General features: G+C 45.8%; 1 protein-coding gene and 1 pseudogene across 4 annotated transcripts in view; one reads left to right on the forward strand and one right to left on the reverse strand.

Annotated features, from left to right (window-relative positions):
• ASTN2 (astrotactin 2) overlaps positions 1 to 18,242 on the forward strand; it is a 791,570-nt gene that overhangs the window by 90,793 nt on the left and 682,535 nt on the right. The gene's annotated exons all lie outside the window — the stretch shown is intronic.
• LOC120605860 (uncharacterized) lies at positions 10,424 to 10,542 on the reverse strand (annotated as a pseudogene).

The raw sequence follows: 18,242 nt of genomic DNA on the forward strand, positions 1-18,242 counted from the left end.
GATTGGACCAAGCTTTGAGTGGGGACCTGGGTTGTTTGGAGTAACCTCGACTGCTGTGGCCATGCTGGATTCAGATGCACAACAACAATAATAACTAACATTTATAAGATGTAGAATTTTTTTTTCTAGACGAAGTTGAGTGTTGCACATAATAGCATATCTAATTCTTAGAAAATTCAGGGATGGAGGCATTATTAATATCCCCATTAGAGATGAGAAAACTGAGGCACAGAGAACATAAACAACCTTTAAAAAGGACATAAATCAGAGAATAGCAGAGGTGGGATTTTGAACCCAGTCAAGCTGGCCCCAGAGACCACACCTTTACTCCTGTGCCACACTGCCTCACCGGTGACATTTCCACTCTGCCTGCATTCTACCGTGGCTCCTACAGGGATCCAAAGAAAAGTGGGGATAGCCCTGGCCACCTCAGATCTGGTACTTTGCTGAGCATCCAGCACCTCTGGTCTAGGATTTGAATACTCTACCCACACTCAGTCATGCCGGTTCTCTGGCCTGGGTCATGGCCCCTGTCTGGAGTGGACAGATAAGGGCTGGCACTTGGCCCGCCTTCACAGCATGTCGGGGGTCCTGCCAGTGCTGTGGCTGGAGGGGGCTGCTCCTGTACCCAGGACCCGCTCTCTCTGGAATCCTCTAACTAGTCCTCCCAAGGCTAGTGGTCTGATAAGCTCATCTTTACTGCACTGTTAATTGCTGGCAGTAGAAGAACGTGCTGCTCCTCCCTGGAGGATCTGCTAGCGCGCGGGGGCGCTCTCGGTGCCTTCGGTAAAAGGTCTGGCGTCAACAATCCTGACAAGGCAGGGAGTAAGAAATGAGACTGATGTTGAGAGATGTGAGTTAAAATCTTGGTTTTGCTGTGAACTCATGATCTGGGGTAGGAGACTCAGCTCTCTGGACCTCAGGTTTTCTACCTGTAAAATGGGGCCAAGGACTTATATTTATCAATTTAGTCATCCCACAAATTCGTGTCGAGTGCCAGCTGTTTCCCTGGCATTGTTTTAGGCTCTTCTGAGTCAGGAGTAAATAATAGCTGAGTAGAGCCAGCTGTAAGTTCTGTCCTGGTCCTAACACTTGATGGGTCCATTGAGCCTATGGTGGTCAGTGGGGCGTGCATATGGAGGCCGAGATGTAAGGAATCTTCCTGAGGCTCTGAAATCCCATCTAGAAGTTCAAGACTATTTAAACAATATAAAAAGCTCCAACTTTGTCTTATTTCAGCATTCTGAGGAAGATGAGAACCTGTGTGTATGTGTGTTTGTGTCTGTGTGTTAGAGCAGAGTGAGAGAAAGGGAGGGAGGGAGGGGGGAGAGAGAGAGAGATAGAGAGAGAGAGAGAAGACAGAGAGACAGAGGAGGGAAAATGGGAAAATCGAGGGGCAGCTTCTGACCTCCCTTGCCCCACCGAGGACAACAAGATCCCCAGGCTTGAGTCTGCATTTACCAGCTGTCTGTCTGGTTTGTGGTTTATTCTCCTCTCCACGGTGCCCACAAGGAACCCTGAAGGTGGGAGGCCCAGCAGTGTTCAGAGCCCAGCCATTCAGTGGGGGCAGAAAGAAACACAGGGGGTGATGTCCTCAGCCAGAGGGCATCTGAGCAGGGAGAGCATCATCCTGTATCCCTCCCAGGCAGGGCTCCGGGCTCCTTCCTGAACACTTAGAGTACCATGGCCCATGAGCCGCAGCTTGACCCCTTCCAGCACCTCTTTTTTCCTCTGGCCCCCAAGAAGATCTTGTGAGGGAGAGTAAAGATACTGCCATTTAGAGTAAGCACACCATACCTTCTTCTCTCTTTTTCTTTCTATCTCTCTCCATGTCCCTCTCTCAGTAGTGAATTCTCAATACTGTCCTGTAAGTTATGCTTAATTTTTAATTTCTCCCAGTTCATGGATATGATAACCAAGAGGGAAGGATTGTCTTACCCAGAGGTACTCAGGTATTTGTGTTGGAAATGACATGCATCACAGTGATGTCCAATTCCAAAGCCCACAGTCAGGGAAGCCGTGACAGAGAAGGAGTGTTCAGTTGCATGGGCTGGAGAGCCAGAGAGTGTAGGGTTTGAGTCTGATCTCTTCGATTTGAGATCACTTATCACATCTTTGAGTACTTCAGTTGTTTTCATCTGCACAATGGGATGATATGAGTATCTACCTGCTAATATTGCTGCAAAAGTGACATGAGATAGTTCATTTAGATCCCCTAGAAGTGCTGGGCACACGGCAAGCACTCAATAGGCATTACCTGTTATGTTTACCTCTGCCTATGGTTTCGTGTAGAGTCAGGGATTTACTCTCTGAAATTCTTCTATGTCCAAATACTCAATATTGGATTTCCCCCCCCATTTTCTATTGAGGAGCAGGAGATTCAAATTAAGAAGATCTCCAGACAAAGACGAATCTCAAATGCATACAGTTGGAGAGAGCTGGCCTCCTCCATACTGGGCAGAATTTAGGGAACTGAAACTTATCTAATGAAAAATTCTGCTCTTGGGTTCAAAGAAATAATTGTGCAAAGTTTTAAAGAAAGAGAAGGGAGTGGACATCCACCGAGAATTGCTTTATGCCAGCTTCTGCAGAAGCCATAGCAGCCCTGGCTGTAAAAATGTTATCCCTGTTTTATAGATAAGGAAGCTGAGTTTTCGTAAGTTAGCGAAATTTGTCCAAGTTCACATGCCCAGTAAGGAGTCTTTCTGGGATCGTAATCCAGGCTGGCTCAAGAGCCACATGCTTGCCATTTACTCCTCGTGGACATAGGCCAGCAACTGGGGAAAAGCTGGCAAAGCAGGGCACCTTCACCATCCCAGCAGCTCAGCTGGGTACATAGTACCTTTGGGTTGTGATTTTAAAGAAAACTGGAAAATAGGCACGGCCGTTTTCACTGCTGAGGATTCCATAAGGACCTCTTAAACATCACTGTGCTTATTCCTTGAAATATAGAAAAGGGAAGAAAACTACCTTGTACTATATTTAAAAGTTCATAAAACACTGTGAAATACCTTGGGTCATTTAGGAAGGTATAATTTAGTTATGGTTCCAGCAAGGCCTGAGGTTCTAAATCCAGGGGATTTTGATGGGAAAGCACCAGGCCGTATTGGCAGAAGTATCTGTTATTAGCGTCGTGGATGTGTTTCGAAGGAGCCAGCTAAAGGGATTGTTGAGAAATTCTCCTCTCATGGTTCTGCTGCAGTAGCTCCATTTCAGATTATCCTTTGTTCCTTCTCTTGGGAAACACTTCCCCAGGGTTTTCATTACTGCCGCAGGTGGCGTCAGGAACAGTCTCCGGTGCAATGTTAACCTGCGAGAATCTGAGCCATCACCCATAACAATGTTAAAGAAAAAGGCACAAGAAGGGTGAGGTTCGATGACCGGCAGAGAAAAAAAAATCTAAGAGAATTTGTCATTAAGTGACCACTCAGGTTAGAGCTGAGCAGGGTATGCAGGGCGAAAACCCAGGCAGCTAAGAGGGCGCCATGGGCCACTGGGCCTTCACTTAAGAGTTTGTAAAGGAGGAAGCTGTATTTAGATCTCTGCAAAAGAAGTCCGAATGAGATTTGGGGAGATAGAAGTGATCGCCGTGTTTGGCCACTGACATTGTTCTCTGAACCCTGTATCATCATTGCTAACGTAGACCCTCGCCCTCCTGAGATGCTGTCTGCTCAGAATGAGTTAGACTTCCATCTATATGTCACTTCACTGAAACATGTAGAACGAGGGTGGGTAGACTAACTTTGTGTGTCTACCAGGGAGTGAAACAGACAGTTGTTAGCAGTGTTTTGTGAAAACAATAAAATATAAAACCCCAATAACCACTGGAGTCTCTATCTTTTTCTCAGGAAGGCGTCCTTGGGGATTCAAGCCTTAAGGTGTCGTCTAGCAGTGCATTAAAAATCTGTTAAAAGCCTTTGCCTGTTAGGGAAGTGATACATAGTATTTTTGTTTTGTTCCTGAAAAGGAGGGGATTTGTGGGAAGGGAGGGGTGGGAAGGAGAGCTTAGGAAGCAAGAATGGAAGTGTCAAAGCACAAAGAAAAAGAGATTCAGAGAAAATTTAGACGGTGGAGACAGGTCTCACGGGGTCTGGTTGTCAAGGCTCTCCATACCCTTTTCCACCTCGCCTTGTAACACTGAGGTCCACAACCCACGACTGCATCCCGAGCCATCTGTTCACAGATGAACCACATGTCTCACTTGTGAGACCTTCCCCAATGTCCGATGCCTGTCGGAACTGGGCCGTGCTGCAGGCTTATGTCTTGGAATGGTTTGGTGACTTTACAAGGTCACGCAGAAGGCAGTGGCCTCAACATCGTGAGCCAGTGGCACCCAAGACTCGTATATCTTCAACATGCAGTTTTGCACTCCTGTGCCCAGAAAGTTTATCCCACCTTCCCCAGGCAAACATCTGTCTCTTTTTAAGACTGCACCCAGACATCATCTGTCCAGGAAACTTTCCATGGCTGCCCCTTAAGACAAAGTTCATCATCACCTCCTCTGTGCCACCTCTCTGACATGTGCGTGCTTCTGGGGCTGCACTTCTCCACCTGTGTTCTAGTGGATTTGGTGACTGAATGTCTGCCCCACCATCTGGGGCCTCAATAAGGCAGGGGAGACCTTGTCTGATTCTTCGCTGTCTCTTGGGCCTCCCGTAGTCACAGGCCGCCTTGGAGCAGATGCTCAGCAAATACGAGATAATTTAAACAGAAAAGCCAATGGCAGAACCACAGCCCAGCTGTCCACTGTCCTGAGAACCTGCCATACCCATACCTGTGCCCTCCCCGAGGCTCTTTCCATCAGACCAGGATGCAGGGGACTTCAGTTGAGGGGTGGAGGAGATTTTAAGTGGCACCTAGTGCTATGTGTGTGAACAACTGGGTGCTGGAATGAGTAAGGTTTCTAAACACGGGTTCTTAAATGCTGGCTTTATTTCCTTTGTCAGGAGTTAGGCAGGGAGAAAGTGACATAAAAAGTGAAACCGTGTTAATAAACAAATGGGTTCCAACAAGTCTCTGGAGTTTGAAAACTTCCATCTGGGAGTGAGACATCAAGGAGACAGGCGGGGTGGTCACATGGCCTTGATGCATTTTCCACGGATTTGTTGCAGTTTTTATTGAAATCCTGAAAGGATTCAACACGTTTCAAAAATTTTCAGGAGCCTTGGACTTCTGTTCCCTTCATTTTCAAATAGGAGGACTGCATCCCAGGGAGGGAGATGAGCTTGTTTAAAGCCATAGGGCCTACGTGAGTGGCAGGGCTGGGTTGGAAACCTGGGCCCCCTGCCCCTGCCCTAAGGCAATTTATAGGCCAAGATGAGGTCACAATTTCTAAGCCTCAGTCATTTCAGGGACATCTGATTGTCTGATATCCTGCAGACATATATCTGCATTTTCTTTTTTACTTCCTAGTTTTCTTTTTTATAGAGTAATATATGTATTATAAATGGAAACTTTAATATAGTGGTAAATGAAAAACCAGCATCACTTACAAAAAATAGAAGACTACTATACAAATAAGTACGATGAAAGCAAAGCAAGGCTACACATTCCAGCCAGTTGATGCTAACAGCCAGGGGCACGTGAGCCCGGGGCCTGTTCTTTCTGGGCCGTTAAAGGCTGCGTAGCACTTCAGTGACACTTTCTCCTCGGGGTCTGCAAAAGGACTGGGGGAGACAGGAGAGGATATAACTTCCTCCTGTTACGGTTCTCTGCTTTTTAGCTTGATGGAAATGGACCACGTGAAATCATGCTCTGTACCAGCATTAGTGGATTCGGTGAGCTGAATGTCACACTCAGGAAACAACCCCTAATGTGTTAGCAGCAAGACAGGCCATAGGGGCAAAAGGGCTTTACTTTTTACGTTAATCACATAGCTAATCTGCGCTAAGTGCTTGCCCGGGGTTGGCGTTTTGCATACTAGATCTCCGGTGCATAAATACTGTCAGCCGCCCTATTTAAAGATGAGGAGTCTGAGGATTAGTAACTTGGCCATGGGCTCCTTGGGACTAATTGGTGGAGCTAGATTCCACTCCAGAGGTCTGGCTTCAGAGCCCCCTTCTTGAGCATGCTATTCTGATCATAAGGTGGTCGGGGGGCGGGGCGGGGGTGGGCTCTGAGGCTCCTTGGATTTGTTGTTCTCCTGAGCAGACCAGGAAGAGCTACATTTGGGGTGGACTGTAGGTTTCATGAGATCAGCATTTGTTTATTTAATAAATATTCATGATGACTTACTATGTGCCAGGTGCTGTGCTAGGCTCTTGGGGGGATATAACATTGAATGAAATAGGAAACATTTCTTGAATCTGTGGAACTTCCTTTCCAGTATGTATGTGTGTGCATGGGCAATTAAAAGGAATTAATGAATCAGTAAATAATGAGGTCTATTCGGAGAATAGGTAGCAGGCCACCTAATTGCTTCTTCTGATCTTGCCTTTCACACATTAGTGTCTGTGGGCATATTTCTGTTCCTCAGTTTCTGCATCTGTGAAACAAAAGGGTAGACAAGATATCCGACCCCCAGGCTCTGAGATGCTGAGCAGAATTGTGCTTCCCTTTTGCTAGGAGGCAGTTAATGATGATTACATATGAGCTTTCACTTTGGGCTGGGTCCTAGGAGCCAGAATGACTGACATCTGTCTCTGGTGGGAAATGGGGCCCTGAAAATCATTGCTGCCTGGTCCTGAGATGGGTCTGCCAGAGATGATTTCATTAGGAGGATAAATTTAGAAATCAATTATAAATGTTCTGTTGTCTTCCTCATGTCTTCTCTTAAAAGCGGCTTTCTTTTTTTTTTATGATAAGCTTACCGTTTATTGAGGGCTTGCATCTATGCCTGATGTTGTATTGAGCACTTTACATACATTATCTCAACTGCGCTCACAACAATTCTGTCATTAATTGGGTTCTCCAAAGCAGAGCCTTGGATGAGGAGATGAGTGCAAGTCATTTATTTGGGAAGTGGCCCCGGGAAGCATCGGTCAGGCAAGTGAGGCCGGGCAGGGAAGGGAGCCAGTGGAGGGGGCATAGCTGAGCAGGGGGCTGCTATGGGCAAATGGGACTCAATTCCACTGGGGAACACTGGGGGACAGTATAGTACAAGCCCAGGACCATCCTAAGCTGGAGCATTTTTCTTATACTTCCTTCCAATCTGTCACTGGCTAAGGGCTACTCCTGGTTGAGGGATGGGGGGCGGGGCATGGGTGGAGGACATTAAAACCCTCTGGTGTTTCTGGCCTGTCCTGAATAAGGGTTAGGAAGGCCCTGGGCTGCGATCATGTGCCTACAGGAAGAAGTTCTGTTGACCTGTACAGGAAAGGTGAGTACCAAGGAGGACTCGGGCAAGGCGCAGACAGTGTCAACTGCAAACCCTGCCAAGTTAGCACCGTTACTAACCTCATGCAAGTTGCCTGAACTGAGGCTCAGGAAGGAGAAATGTCAAAAATAAGACCAGGTACTGAACTTGCAGGGTCCAGTGCAACATGAAAATGTGAGGCACTATGTTTAAAAATTAAGAAATTTAAATGCGTGATGACAGAGCCTTCAACTAAGCATGATGGCCTTCTCAGTGCTAGCCCCTGTGTGACTTCACAAGTCATGCACCATGAAGCAGGCCCTCAGAGCCGATGAGTGGTACCTCTGGAGACACTGGTCTACCTGTCTCCAAACCTTGTCTTTTTAATCACAACACTCAGTGGCTTCCGGTGTCTTCAGAAGCGATTGCTTGGGAAAGGAGCCTGGATTTTGTTGAAAAGTCTAAATCCCTTCCTCTCTGGGTCTCAGCTCAACAGTAAACTAAAGTCGCTAATGCTATTGCCCCAAAGATGGAGAGGTTGCCTTCCTTCTAATACTTTCACTTGTGCTTAGAAGAGAGCTCAGAGCCTCTCCATTCTCATGTCTGCTCTTCCGCCTTCCGGTCAGTGACCTCAGGGCTGGGATTTCTCATCTTGGTAATGTATAGCCTGCCACAAGGCACATTCGAAAAAGTGTTGATCTTGGGGTCAGAAAGTCAGGTCCTGTCTCAGTCTAGGCATTTATTGTACCTTGGCCAAGCTACTTCATCCCTCCCAACCTCATTTTTTCTATCTCTGGATTATCTTTCAGGGCACATCCCGCTATGCTGTCCTGTGCTAAATAGCCAGTTCTGTGGGAGTTAGGTCACCACGGCAGGTAACAGATGCAGGTACAAGAAGGGCAGTCAGAAGAATGCCTTAGGCAAGGACTGTGGAGTTAGGCAAAGTGGGTCTGAATGTTGCCTCTGCTGCAGAAATCCTGTGTGATTTTCACTTAGTGTCTTCGTTTCTCTGAGCCAACTACGTATGACCACCTCTGGCATCTCTTCCAGAGCCCAGCACAGAGAAGGGTTCAGTGCATGTTATTAGAAAAAACAGAACGATGAACACCGCCACTTCTTAAAGCTGTTTCCTTACTTCTCCATCTTCTCTTCCTCCCTGTCTTTCCAACACTGTCCATTTTCCTTCTTTATTCATCTCCTCCTTTCTTCCCCCATACATTCTCTCCTTCTTTATCTCCTCATCGAGTTCCCTGCTCCCGGATCAGGCTGGGACAATACTGCTGCGACGTGCTGGGTCCTTGTCTGTGGAATGAAGCTCCTTAATGTGCATTTGAAATGAGGAGGATTCCAGAGGCCAGGCAGTGACATATGGCTGGCCAGCTTCCTTCCAGATTCCCCCGAGTTTAGAAAGTGCTTTGGGGCAAGCCGACTTGAATTCAGGTCTCCACTCCTGCTCCTTATTAACTGCAGTGGCACCTTAGGCATGTGCCATCACCTGTGGGTATCCCAGTTTCTCTCTCTGTAAAATGGGCTAGCTTCTAGCTCCCTTGAGAATGTTCTCACGAGCAAATGAATTGCATAGTGTGTGGCTGTAAGAAGAGAGTGAGGAGTATTAATGCATTATTTCTGCTTCTGAATTTCCCTGTCTCCATGTCCAAGGCACCAGCTTTGTCTTTCTGGCCAGGCCTCCTGCGCAGAGTATGGTAGTCAGAGCCAGTGGGAATGTCACCAGGGCTGCCTGGGGCCTGGCATCAGTGGGCCTCTTCCTGCCTTGTATCAGTCTGTCTCTTTCAAGGACATCAGGCTGAGGGGATGAAATATCAAATCGGTGGAATTTTTTTCCATAACAATCAGAAAGAATTAAGTGGATGGACAGCTCAAGAACAGAGACTGTTCTGCTTTCCTTTGCTCCACGATGGCCTGTCAGTCATGCCAGAGAAGAGGAAATAGCTTTCAGAGACTGTGTGGGAGAGGGTTTCGTCTTTCTCCTTGAGTTCAAAACCAGTCCTCTTGAAGGACAGATCCAGAGATATTCCCAGGGCTCAGAGGGGCATTCCTATGTCAGATACAGACATGTGTATGGGAGGACATAACTGAGGGCTTGGCTATGTCCTTAGGCTGAATGTACCCACGTCTGTGCACATGTGCATGCCTGAGCAAATGTGTGGATTTCTGCCCACGAGTGCAGGCATCTGTGTACATACATACATGTGAGTTTGAATGTGCAGGATGGAGCATGCACAGCAGTGTGCAAATGGGGCGAAGCAGGCGAACACGCTGTAAGCCTGTGCATGTGTGAGAGCCCTGCCTATGCCTGTGTGTGTGTGTGTGGGTGGGTGTTCATATAGATGCCTGTCAGGGAATACATGGATGTGCATACATGCACAAATATCCATGTTGCCAATGTATAGAAGAGAGCAGTTTTACAGAATGTACATGAGACAATGAATATTCTGTAGCACTGGTCTGTGCATTCATGCGTGTGCATGAGACAGTGGCTGCATGTGAACACATGTTTGTGTGTGAAAAAAGATTTGGATGCTTTCTTGATGTTACACAGATGCATAGATTCATGAGGCGGTGCATGTGTCTGTGAGCTCACTTGTGTTTTGTGAATACAAACAAATAAACCTGTATGGTCAACTGGCTGGGTGGGCATCTCTGAAGGTATTTTTAGGTTGTGCAAATTTGACTTCCTGTGTACCTATGTATTTCCTGGGCTGAATCCCTTGTAAATTTTCTGGAAATAATTTAACTTTATCTTCACTCCGAGAGCCAGTAAACTGACTGGCTGCCCCTGCGATAGGCACATCTGCCTATCACAAGGGCATTCTGGCACCATGGTTCCTTCTAGTATATTTCATATCACACTGAGAATGGGAACCCGGATGGTGGTAATGGCTGTAGAAATAAACCACCAAGTCATTAAAGAGAAGTATTCAGGAAAGGTAGAAAGCCTGTAACAGAAGTTCATGGGATGCGTGTTTGGGACACCATGTGAGTAGGCTCCTCTTCTCCCAGTTCCCATTTGTAATTGCCATGAACCACCACACAAAGCTGAGATTCTGCATATAAACTGTGGAGTGGAGGACATCATTCTCTGTCCTTTATGTTTTTCTTCTTTTTTTACACCTACAGCACCTGGTCTTCCTAGGTGGTCTCCCATCCAAGTACTAACCAGCCCTGACCTTGCTTAGCTTCCGAGATCAGACAGGATCGGGCTTGTTCAGGATGGCGTGGCCGTAGACCATTCTCTGTTCTTTGAAAACATGATAGATTCCAACAAGATGGAGAATAAGGGCCAAGCACTTGTCTTACTAACATCATTCCCCAGCAAATCCTCTAAACGGTCTCTGAGGATGGCATCATTGCTCCTATTTAATAGGTTAGAAAAGTGAGGTTCAGAGAGAGAAGCCCCTTTTCCTTGGTGGAGCCAGGAGGACACGTGGAAACCTGGCAGGTAGAGGACAAGAGCTTGTCCTTGAGGTCAAGAGGCTGGATTCTCACTGTCGCACTTCCTGCCTTCTGTGCTGTCTGTAGTAACGCCCCGTCCTGTCTGGGTTTCAGTTCTCTTGGTCCTACGTGGGAAGTAGAGTTTCAGGGAAATGATGCCTGAAAGCTCTGGGCGCAGGGCCTGGTGCGGTGAAGGCTCTCCAGAACATCTGCCGAGTTCCCTCAGTCTAAGTTTAGTTTTTGTGGTTCTGGAAGTGGGGGCCAGCAAGGTGGGGTAAGGGTAGCGGAGGTGTGACAACGCAGCGGTCATAATTCTTAACCCCACACGCTGATGATATTCTGGGTTGTAACCACAGTGCTCTGAAGAGGTCTTTGGACAGATGCGATTCTTATTCTCTAGAAATTTACAATTAAAGACAGGCCCTGGTGCTTAAGAGTCTGTATTTCTGGAGTAAAAACAATGTATTTGGGTAGCACAGAGAAAGTGGTAGTAGGAGCAGCAAGTGACGTCGCAAACTTCATCGAGCAAATACTAGTGCCAGGCCGTGTGCTGATACATAAACTCAACACTGTGTACACGTGGACTTATTATTGTCCGTTAGCCCTGGAGATGTTGGTGTGATGAAATTACATAATATGTGCAAACAGCTGGGCTCAGAGTCTTGCACATAGTAAGTACTTAGTAAGTATCAGTCATTCTGTTATTTTAGATTAAGTGGCTCCACTGTACAAGGCACCGTTCTAGGTCCTGGGACAAAGGGATGACCAGGACAGTCCAGTCCATGCCTTCTTGGCATTCACACTCCACTGATTAGTATGGTGTTATTCTTTCCAGTTTATATGAGGAAAGTGAGACCTCGAGATTAAATAAGGAAATCAAAACCTTGAGGATTTATGTGACTTCTGCAAGGTTACTCAACTAATAGAGTGTCAGAGATGTGAACCCAGGTGGCTGGTTTTAGAGACCAAACCTGACTCTGTGCCATATGAGAGTGCTGGGATATTAAAAAGTGGGAGAAGATTTTAGCCTTTCTCATTGAACCACTTAGTTTCAGTTTTCCAGACATCTTCCACTGGGTCGATTGGTATTAATCATGGCAAAGAAAACAATTTATTCAAAGCACCCTCTCATGGATGTCCCCTATCACTTCTTCCAATGACCTAGTACAGGAATTAGGAGAGGGATCAGTCCTTCCATTTGACAGATGAGAAGACTGAGGTCCAGAGGTACAAACCCCTCACCTAAGGTCACAGAGCCAAGACCAGAATGGAATTTGACTTTCCTGATTGCTAACCTGGTGGTATGGGAACAACATTCCATCATTTTACTGGGAGAGGAGTCTGGCATTTCAGTAGGAGTCCTTGTGTCTGACCTTATGAAGAAGGGCATGATTTGCCATCATTCAGGTACTCATCGTCCTGGTTAGGAGGGACATTGGACACCTGAGCCTTTTTCTCATCCTTCTCAGATGCAGTCAGAAGATCAAGAGGGTCCCTCTCTCCTCTCTACTCCCAGCCCGGCATCCTCTCATTGTCCCTTCCCTGCTACAGGGCAGGTCTAAATTGGATGGAATGATGTGGAATTGCAAGTCAATAGGGTGCTATAATCATTCCACCTATGGCCTGGGGCTCTGTGCGCCAGAGCTGCGTTATAAATCAGGGTAATGGAGTAGAGGCTGCATTACAATCAAGGCCGCTAGGAACACACTGAACAGGCGTGGAGCTTATTTAAGGAATATATAGACAGCCTATGCTCCCGAAACTGTGCAGTTGAAGCCAATCAATACCTACTTCAAATCAGGACCACAGAGATTTTGATTAGGAGGAGGAGGGGTTGTTAGTAATATAGTAGAATCCTGCCTTGGGGAAATTTTCAGTATCTGGTAGTTCTGTTCTACACTTGTCCATTGAGTATTTACTCTAAGCTAGGTGTTAGGGAGGTAGCAGACAGCAGGGGAGACTAGACTCTTAGTTTTAAAAAGCTCTGAGATGTGGGGAGCAGAAGGTAAGTGAGGTGTGAAATAACTAAACGATGATTACAATATTGTGTGGCGGGAAGCACAAAGCAGGAGCACTAGCCCGCCTTGGTGGGGGGTGGGGAAATGGCTTCACAAAGAAGGAGACATCTGCATTGTTCTCTTAGTTAGCTATTGCTGTGTAACAAACACCCCAAAACTTAGTGGCTAAAAACAGTTTTTTGGTTCATAATTATGTGGTCTAGTAGTTCAGGCTGAGCTTGGTTGGGCAGTTCTGCTGACCTTGGCAGATCTCCACTGGGCTCTTTCATGTGTCTGTGGTCAACTGGTAGTTTTTCTGGGAGATGGATTCTCTAGGGTGGTTTCTCTCATATGTCTGGTTAGCAGCAGGCTTTGTCCGGGATGACAATGGCAAACGGGCCGTGTTTTTCTCATCATCCAGCAGTCTATGCCTGGCTTCTCCATATGGCAATAGGTGGATTCTCAAGAGATGCAAGGGAGAGCACGCCCTGGTGTACAAACTCTTTGCGAGTCTGCTTGTGTCATTTTGGCATGGTCCCTTTGGCCAAAGAAAGCCATGCAACCAACCTAGAGTCAAGGGGGAGGTGTAATAGACTCACCTCTTGGTGGAGGATCTGCAAGGTCACATAACACTGGTTTAGATTAAGGAGGAGAATTGTTGACTGTTGAGATAGTCTGTTTACAGCTGAGTTCTGAAGATTGAGTTAGGCAGGCAAAAACGAGTGAGAAGGACAGCCTAGGTAGAGAAAACAGTGTGAACAACAGCATGGGGTTATCTTATGGGGCTGGGGAATGGGAGAAAATGACATAACAGGAGACGTGGGCAAGGCACAGAATACTTTCTTGTCATGTTTTGACCATAGCAAATGCCATTTGATCCAGATGGCTGCTATTCTGATAGAAGCTGCAAGGATGAGGCGGGGCAAGCAGCCCCATATCTTCCTATTTAGTCTGAGACCTTCACCTGGTTCATCCCATTTCTGGGTCTCAGGCTCTCTGTGTCTTTTCCATCCACTGTTTGTCAATATTCCTATCCGTGGAACTGAAATAGGGAGTCTCACCCCTTTGGGATTCTATTTAAACTTTTTTATCAGCTCATATTTATTAAGTACCTGCTATTGCATAAAATGCTGAGCTACCAAGAGGATATAATAGTGATTCCTGCCCCAGAAGAATCTCACGACCTAGCAAAGGAAATGCGAATTAAGGACGGGCGAGGTTAATGATCCAGGGAAGGTTGTAAGAAACCTGCCAGAGGTGTTTAGAGCTCAGAGGAGGGAGAGGGGCATTTTGGGCAGTACTCACTTCAGCTGGGTTTTGAAAGGTGGGTAATGTCTGTGTGTGCAGAAGAAGAGATTAAGGCATTCCAGGCAGGAGGCACAGCATGAGCAAAGACTTGGAGGCCGGAATGCTGCTTGGGGCCAGTGGACTGTGGCGTGGAGTACAGAGGTAAGAGGTTCAGTCCAGGGTCTGGCAGCAAGAGGAATTCATCATGGAAAGGTACTGCTCCAAGCCCAGCCTATCTCACATTGCTGCAAATAGCTCGTGGGGTCAGTGGCAAGTATGTTTATTCTCTTAGTCTCTGTTCGGTTGCCAGTTATTACAGGTTTTATTTTCCCTCCCTCACTGACAACACTACATGGTGCCATGCTCTCTCGACTCATCATATTTTATTATCTGTCAGGCCTGAATTGAAGCGTGTGGCACTCAGATGCAGAACCCTCTGGGTTGAGGTGAGGGTGTTGGGGATTAATGAGTAAGACACAGCAACAGAGACGTAAGGAGCCATCTTAATGGCATCTTTGGGAGAGGCCGAGGGAGCCCCGGAGTTACGAGGGAATTCTCCATCCTCCCCCCATGCTGCTAAATCACTTTTAGGAGTCAGGGAGGTTCCACCTCTTACCTCTGTCCCAGCTCCCTGTAAATCCTCATCTCTCGCCCCTTTCCAGTTCTTGAAGAGCACTGGATTATAAAGCTGTGTGCCTTAGGGCACGCTGAGACCCCTCTCTGGTCTTCATTTCCACGATCAGTATAATAGTGGATCAGATCACTATTCTTCATCCTTTTACACTCCCACTCTGTTGTGATTTTTCATGATTCTAGGTCATCGCCAATAGGGATGACTTAAAATGAGTTGGGGGAGTGGGCACTGAGGACCTGATAGAAAGGTCTTAGAGACTGTTTCCAAGTGAATCGTGAAGTTTTATGTCTGTGACCTCTGCCTCCTTTTTCTCCGTGTTTGATACTGTGTCATTTCTCATTATTCTCAAAACAACTTGATTCTTGTCTTGACAGGGGCGAAATAGAAAGAGCAGACAGACACTGACTAGGAATATGCATATGTGAAATACTATGCTAGGCTCCTTCAAATGCTTTATCTCCCTAAATACTCATGGCCATCATAAGAGATTGCTTTTATGATTCCCATTTTCCATATGAGGCAAGCAAGACTTAGAGAGGTAAACTTAGCTTGTTAAAAGTCACCTGGCGAAATATAGGACTAAGCAAAGTGCTCTTAAAAATGCATTTACTGTACGACAGAATGCTTCATATACCTCTCTCCCAGGAGAGATTTGCGTCTTAAAAACAGAGGGAGCAATACTTAACCCTAGCAAATGACTTTATAATGATGAAGGATGAATAGCATCTGACCCCGGAAGATGTCGGTCCTGGTACTTTTATCACACCCCGCAGTATGGACTCAATCCCTCAATGTTTTTACTTAATGCAAAACTCCTTTTCTCAGCCCAGTTAGGATAGTAGGGAGAACACTACTATCATTTGCAGTCAGGAAATGAGAGCTGGAATTCATGCTCTGTTACTTACTAGAGAGAATTAGAGAAGTCCAGTCACATGTTAGGACCTTAGATATCTCAGCAAGAAAATGAGTCTTCTGCTACCCAGCCTATCCACATCGGGTTTCCATGAAGGCTAACAGAGACACTGAGTGAAAGCCCCAAGCCTAGTTCCTGGCACATAAGTGAATGTTAATGAAAGTTCCTGTCTCTATTCTTTTGGTGCCCTCTCTGCATCACTTCGCAATGTCATGGAACAAGGGAGGGTGGTGGAGGAGAAAAACTCATTGACTGTTTGGGTGTGTTAAGTAAAAGAAGAAGAAGAAAAGAAACAGCCAACACACAGAGAAACCAAGGGCGTATAGCTAAGATAAAGGACAAAGAAAGACCAGGAAAAAAATGCAGCAAAGAGGGAGGGAAATGGTTCAGAAGAGAATAACTAGGAGTAATGAGAATCCATTCCATCAACCCTCCATCTATTTTCAAATCTAATCTAAAACGATATGCTTTTCTCCCTTGCTAATATCTCTTAATTCTTCTCTTCCCATCACTTATTTAACTGGGTATAACTGTATTATTTATCTCCACTGAGAGGCTTGGGAAAACAGTTTTGTGTAAAAGATGCAGTTCCCGAAGGAGGTGGGCATGGGCAGATTGGATTCAAGGCAGAGATAAGAACCAACAGATGGGGGTGGGGAGGGAAGGGGCCTGAGGTACTTCTGGGATTTTCTTCTCCAACTGCTGCTGCAGGGCCTGGCTGTGTCGCAGCCCCCACCATCTCTGCACCTTCTATTCCTCCCCGCAGGTGACCTCCTCAACCCAGCACCACCGTGACGCCGTCCCTTGGGCATTTAACTTGGCCTGATATTAGAATCTCTTAGACTTACAAAGTGTTCAGATTATGGACTCTGTCTGCTTGCCTTGTGCAACTCCTGATGAAAAAGGTGCATTAACTCACCCCTGGCACATGTCCCCATAACACACCATGGCCAGTACCAATGTCTCCTTTGTTGATTTTTTTTCCTGCTCTGCTAGATTCTGATTTTCTTGAGAGCAGGGAACACATAAAATGTGCATTGAGAGTTACATTTGTTCAACACATACTTGAGCACCCACTACATGCTAAGTATGGAGGACAGCAATTACCTAGACAGACACAATCTTCTGCTATGAATGAATGAATGAATGAATGATTAAATGGATGAATCAATGAAAAATTGGAGCAAGGGGAGTTGCCATTGCTGCTGCTACTTAGTGGGAACTGAGGAAAATCCAGACTAGAATGGAAGGTCTGTGAGGGCAGCAATCAAATTTGTCTTTTTATCCACTCTGTCTACAAGACCTGACACTGCCTGGCACATTTTAGATGGTCGTTAAATATTTATGGGATTTTTGTTGTAGAATGATGGAGATAATGATTGCATTTGCTTTCAAGGCTAACAGTGGAACTTTGTAGATTTCCAAGCTTATTGCTACATATGGCCTTATTTTCTTCAGTTTTATGTTAGATGTGATAGAAATAGGACAGATCTTGACCACCACCCCCCAAATACACTTTGCATAAAAAGAAAGAAAATCATAGATATTTTGCAATTTGTCGTTAGGTAAACCAGCTAGTTGGTACAGAAGCATCATGGACACCTAAGCTTCCAGTTCCAAATCTCATATTCTTTTCACTAACCCGAACTGTGTGATTATTGATTATATCAGAGAAACTGAAAAGTATCTCTCTGTCCATCTATCCGTCCATCCATCCGTCCATCTGTCTATCCATCTGTCCATCCATCCATCCATCTGTCCATTTATCCATCCATCCATTCCTCCCTTCAATCCATCCATCTTTACATTTTAATTTATGGCATGGAAAGATCTTCATTAGCCTCTGAACTAGGGCTTGGTCTGATGGCATGAGAGTCCTACCTAAGTAGAACCTGGCACTATTTTTTTTCTGGTAAGAGAAAGTTCACAGGTAAGAATTGGTAGCCCCCTTTATACTTTCCTCCCTACAGACGTGCTATGGAAGTCTTTATCTGTTTCCTCCGTAGGGATGAGCCTCGGCGTTTTCTAATGGCGTCCTCCCACTTCACCCCTCTGCACATTTGCAACCCCCCTGCCTCCTTGCCTTTGCGCCACTCCTCCGTCTGAAACGCTCGGTGCCGTACCACTTGTTGAAATCTTACCTACTCTTCAAGACTCCTCCAGGAAGACTTTCTAGGTCTAACCAGAAGTTATCTCTCCCCCTCTCAGCTTCCTACTTTGATTTATAGCTACTTATAGCATGCCTTTTCTCCACTCCTTGGATTGAGCTTCTGAGGATAGAATCCTTCAATGCCGTAGCTCAGAAAAGGTTGGTTGACTAAACGAATCTTTAGAATGAGCATATATTTGCATCTGCTACAGCAATAATATATATTCTGTGTAGAAAGTGTAGAAAAAAATGAATCAGAACGTGATTAAAATCACTTCGAATCCCACCGTTTAAGGAGTGCCATTCTTGATCTTCCAGTGTCTTTCTTTTTAGCTGTACTCACACATGCTTATGTCTAAACAGAATCAGATGATTGTCTATTTGCTCTATAAATTTCCTCTCTGTTTTTGAGAATGCAAGCTCCTTGAAAGTTAAAGTTCTTTCTTTTCGTTTGTATTATCTAGGATGCCTAGATTTGAGTCAGGTGTTAAATAAATTTCTATAGTGTCGATATA

This window comes from Pteropus medius, unplaced genomic scaffold (genome assembly GCF_902729225.1).
Source record: "Pteropus medius unplaced genomic scaffold, Ma_sr-lr_union100, whole genome shotgun sequence".
In the NCBI taxonomy this organism is placed as follows: domain Eukaryota; kingdom Metazoa; phylum Chordata; class Mammalia; order Chiroptera; family Pteropodidae; genus Pteropus; species Pteropus medius.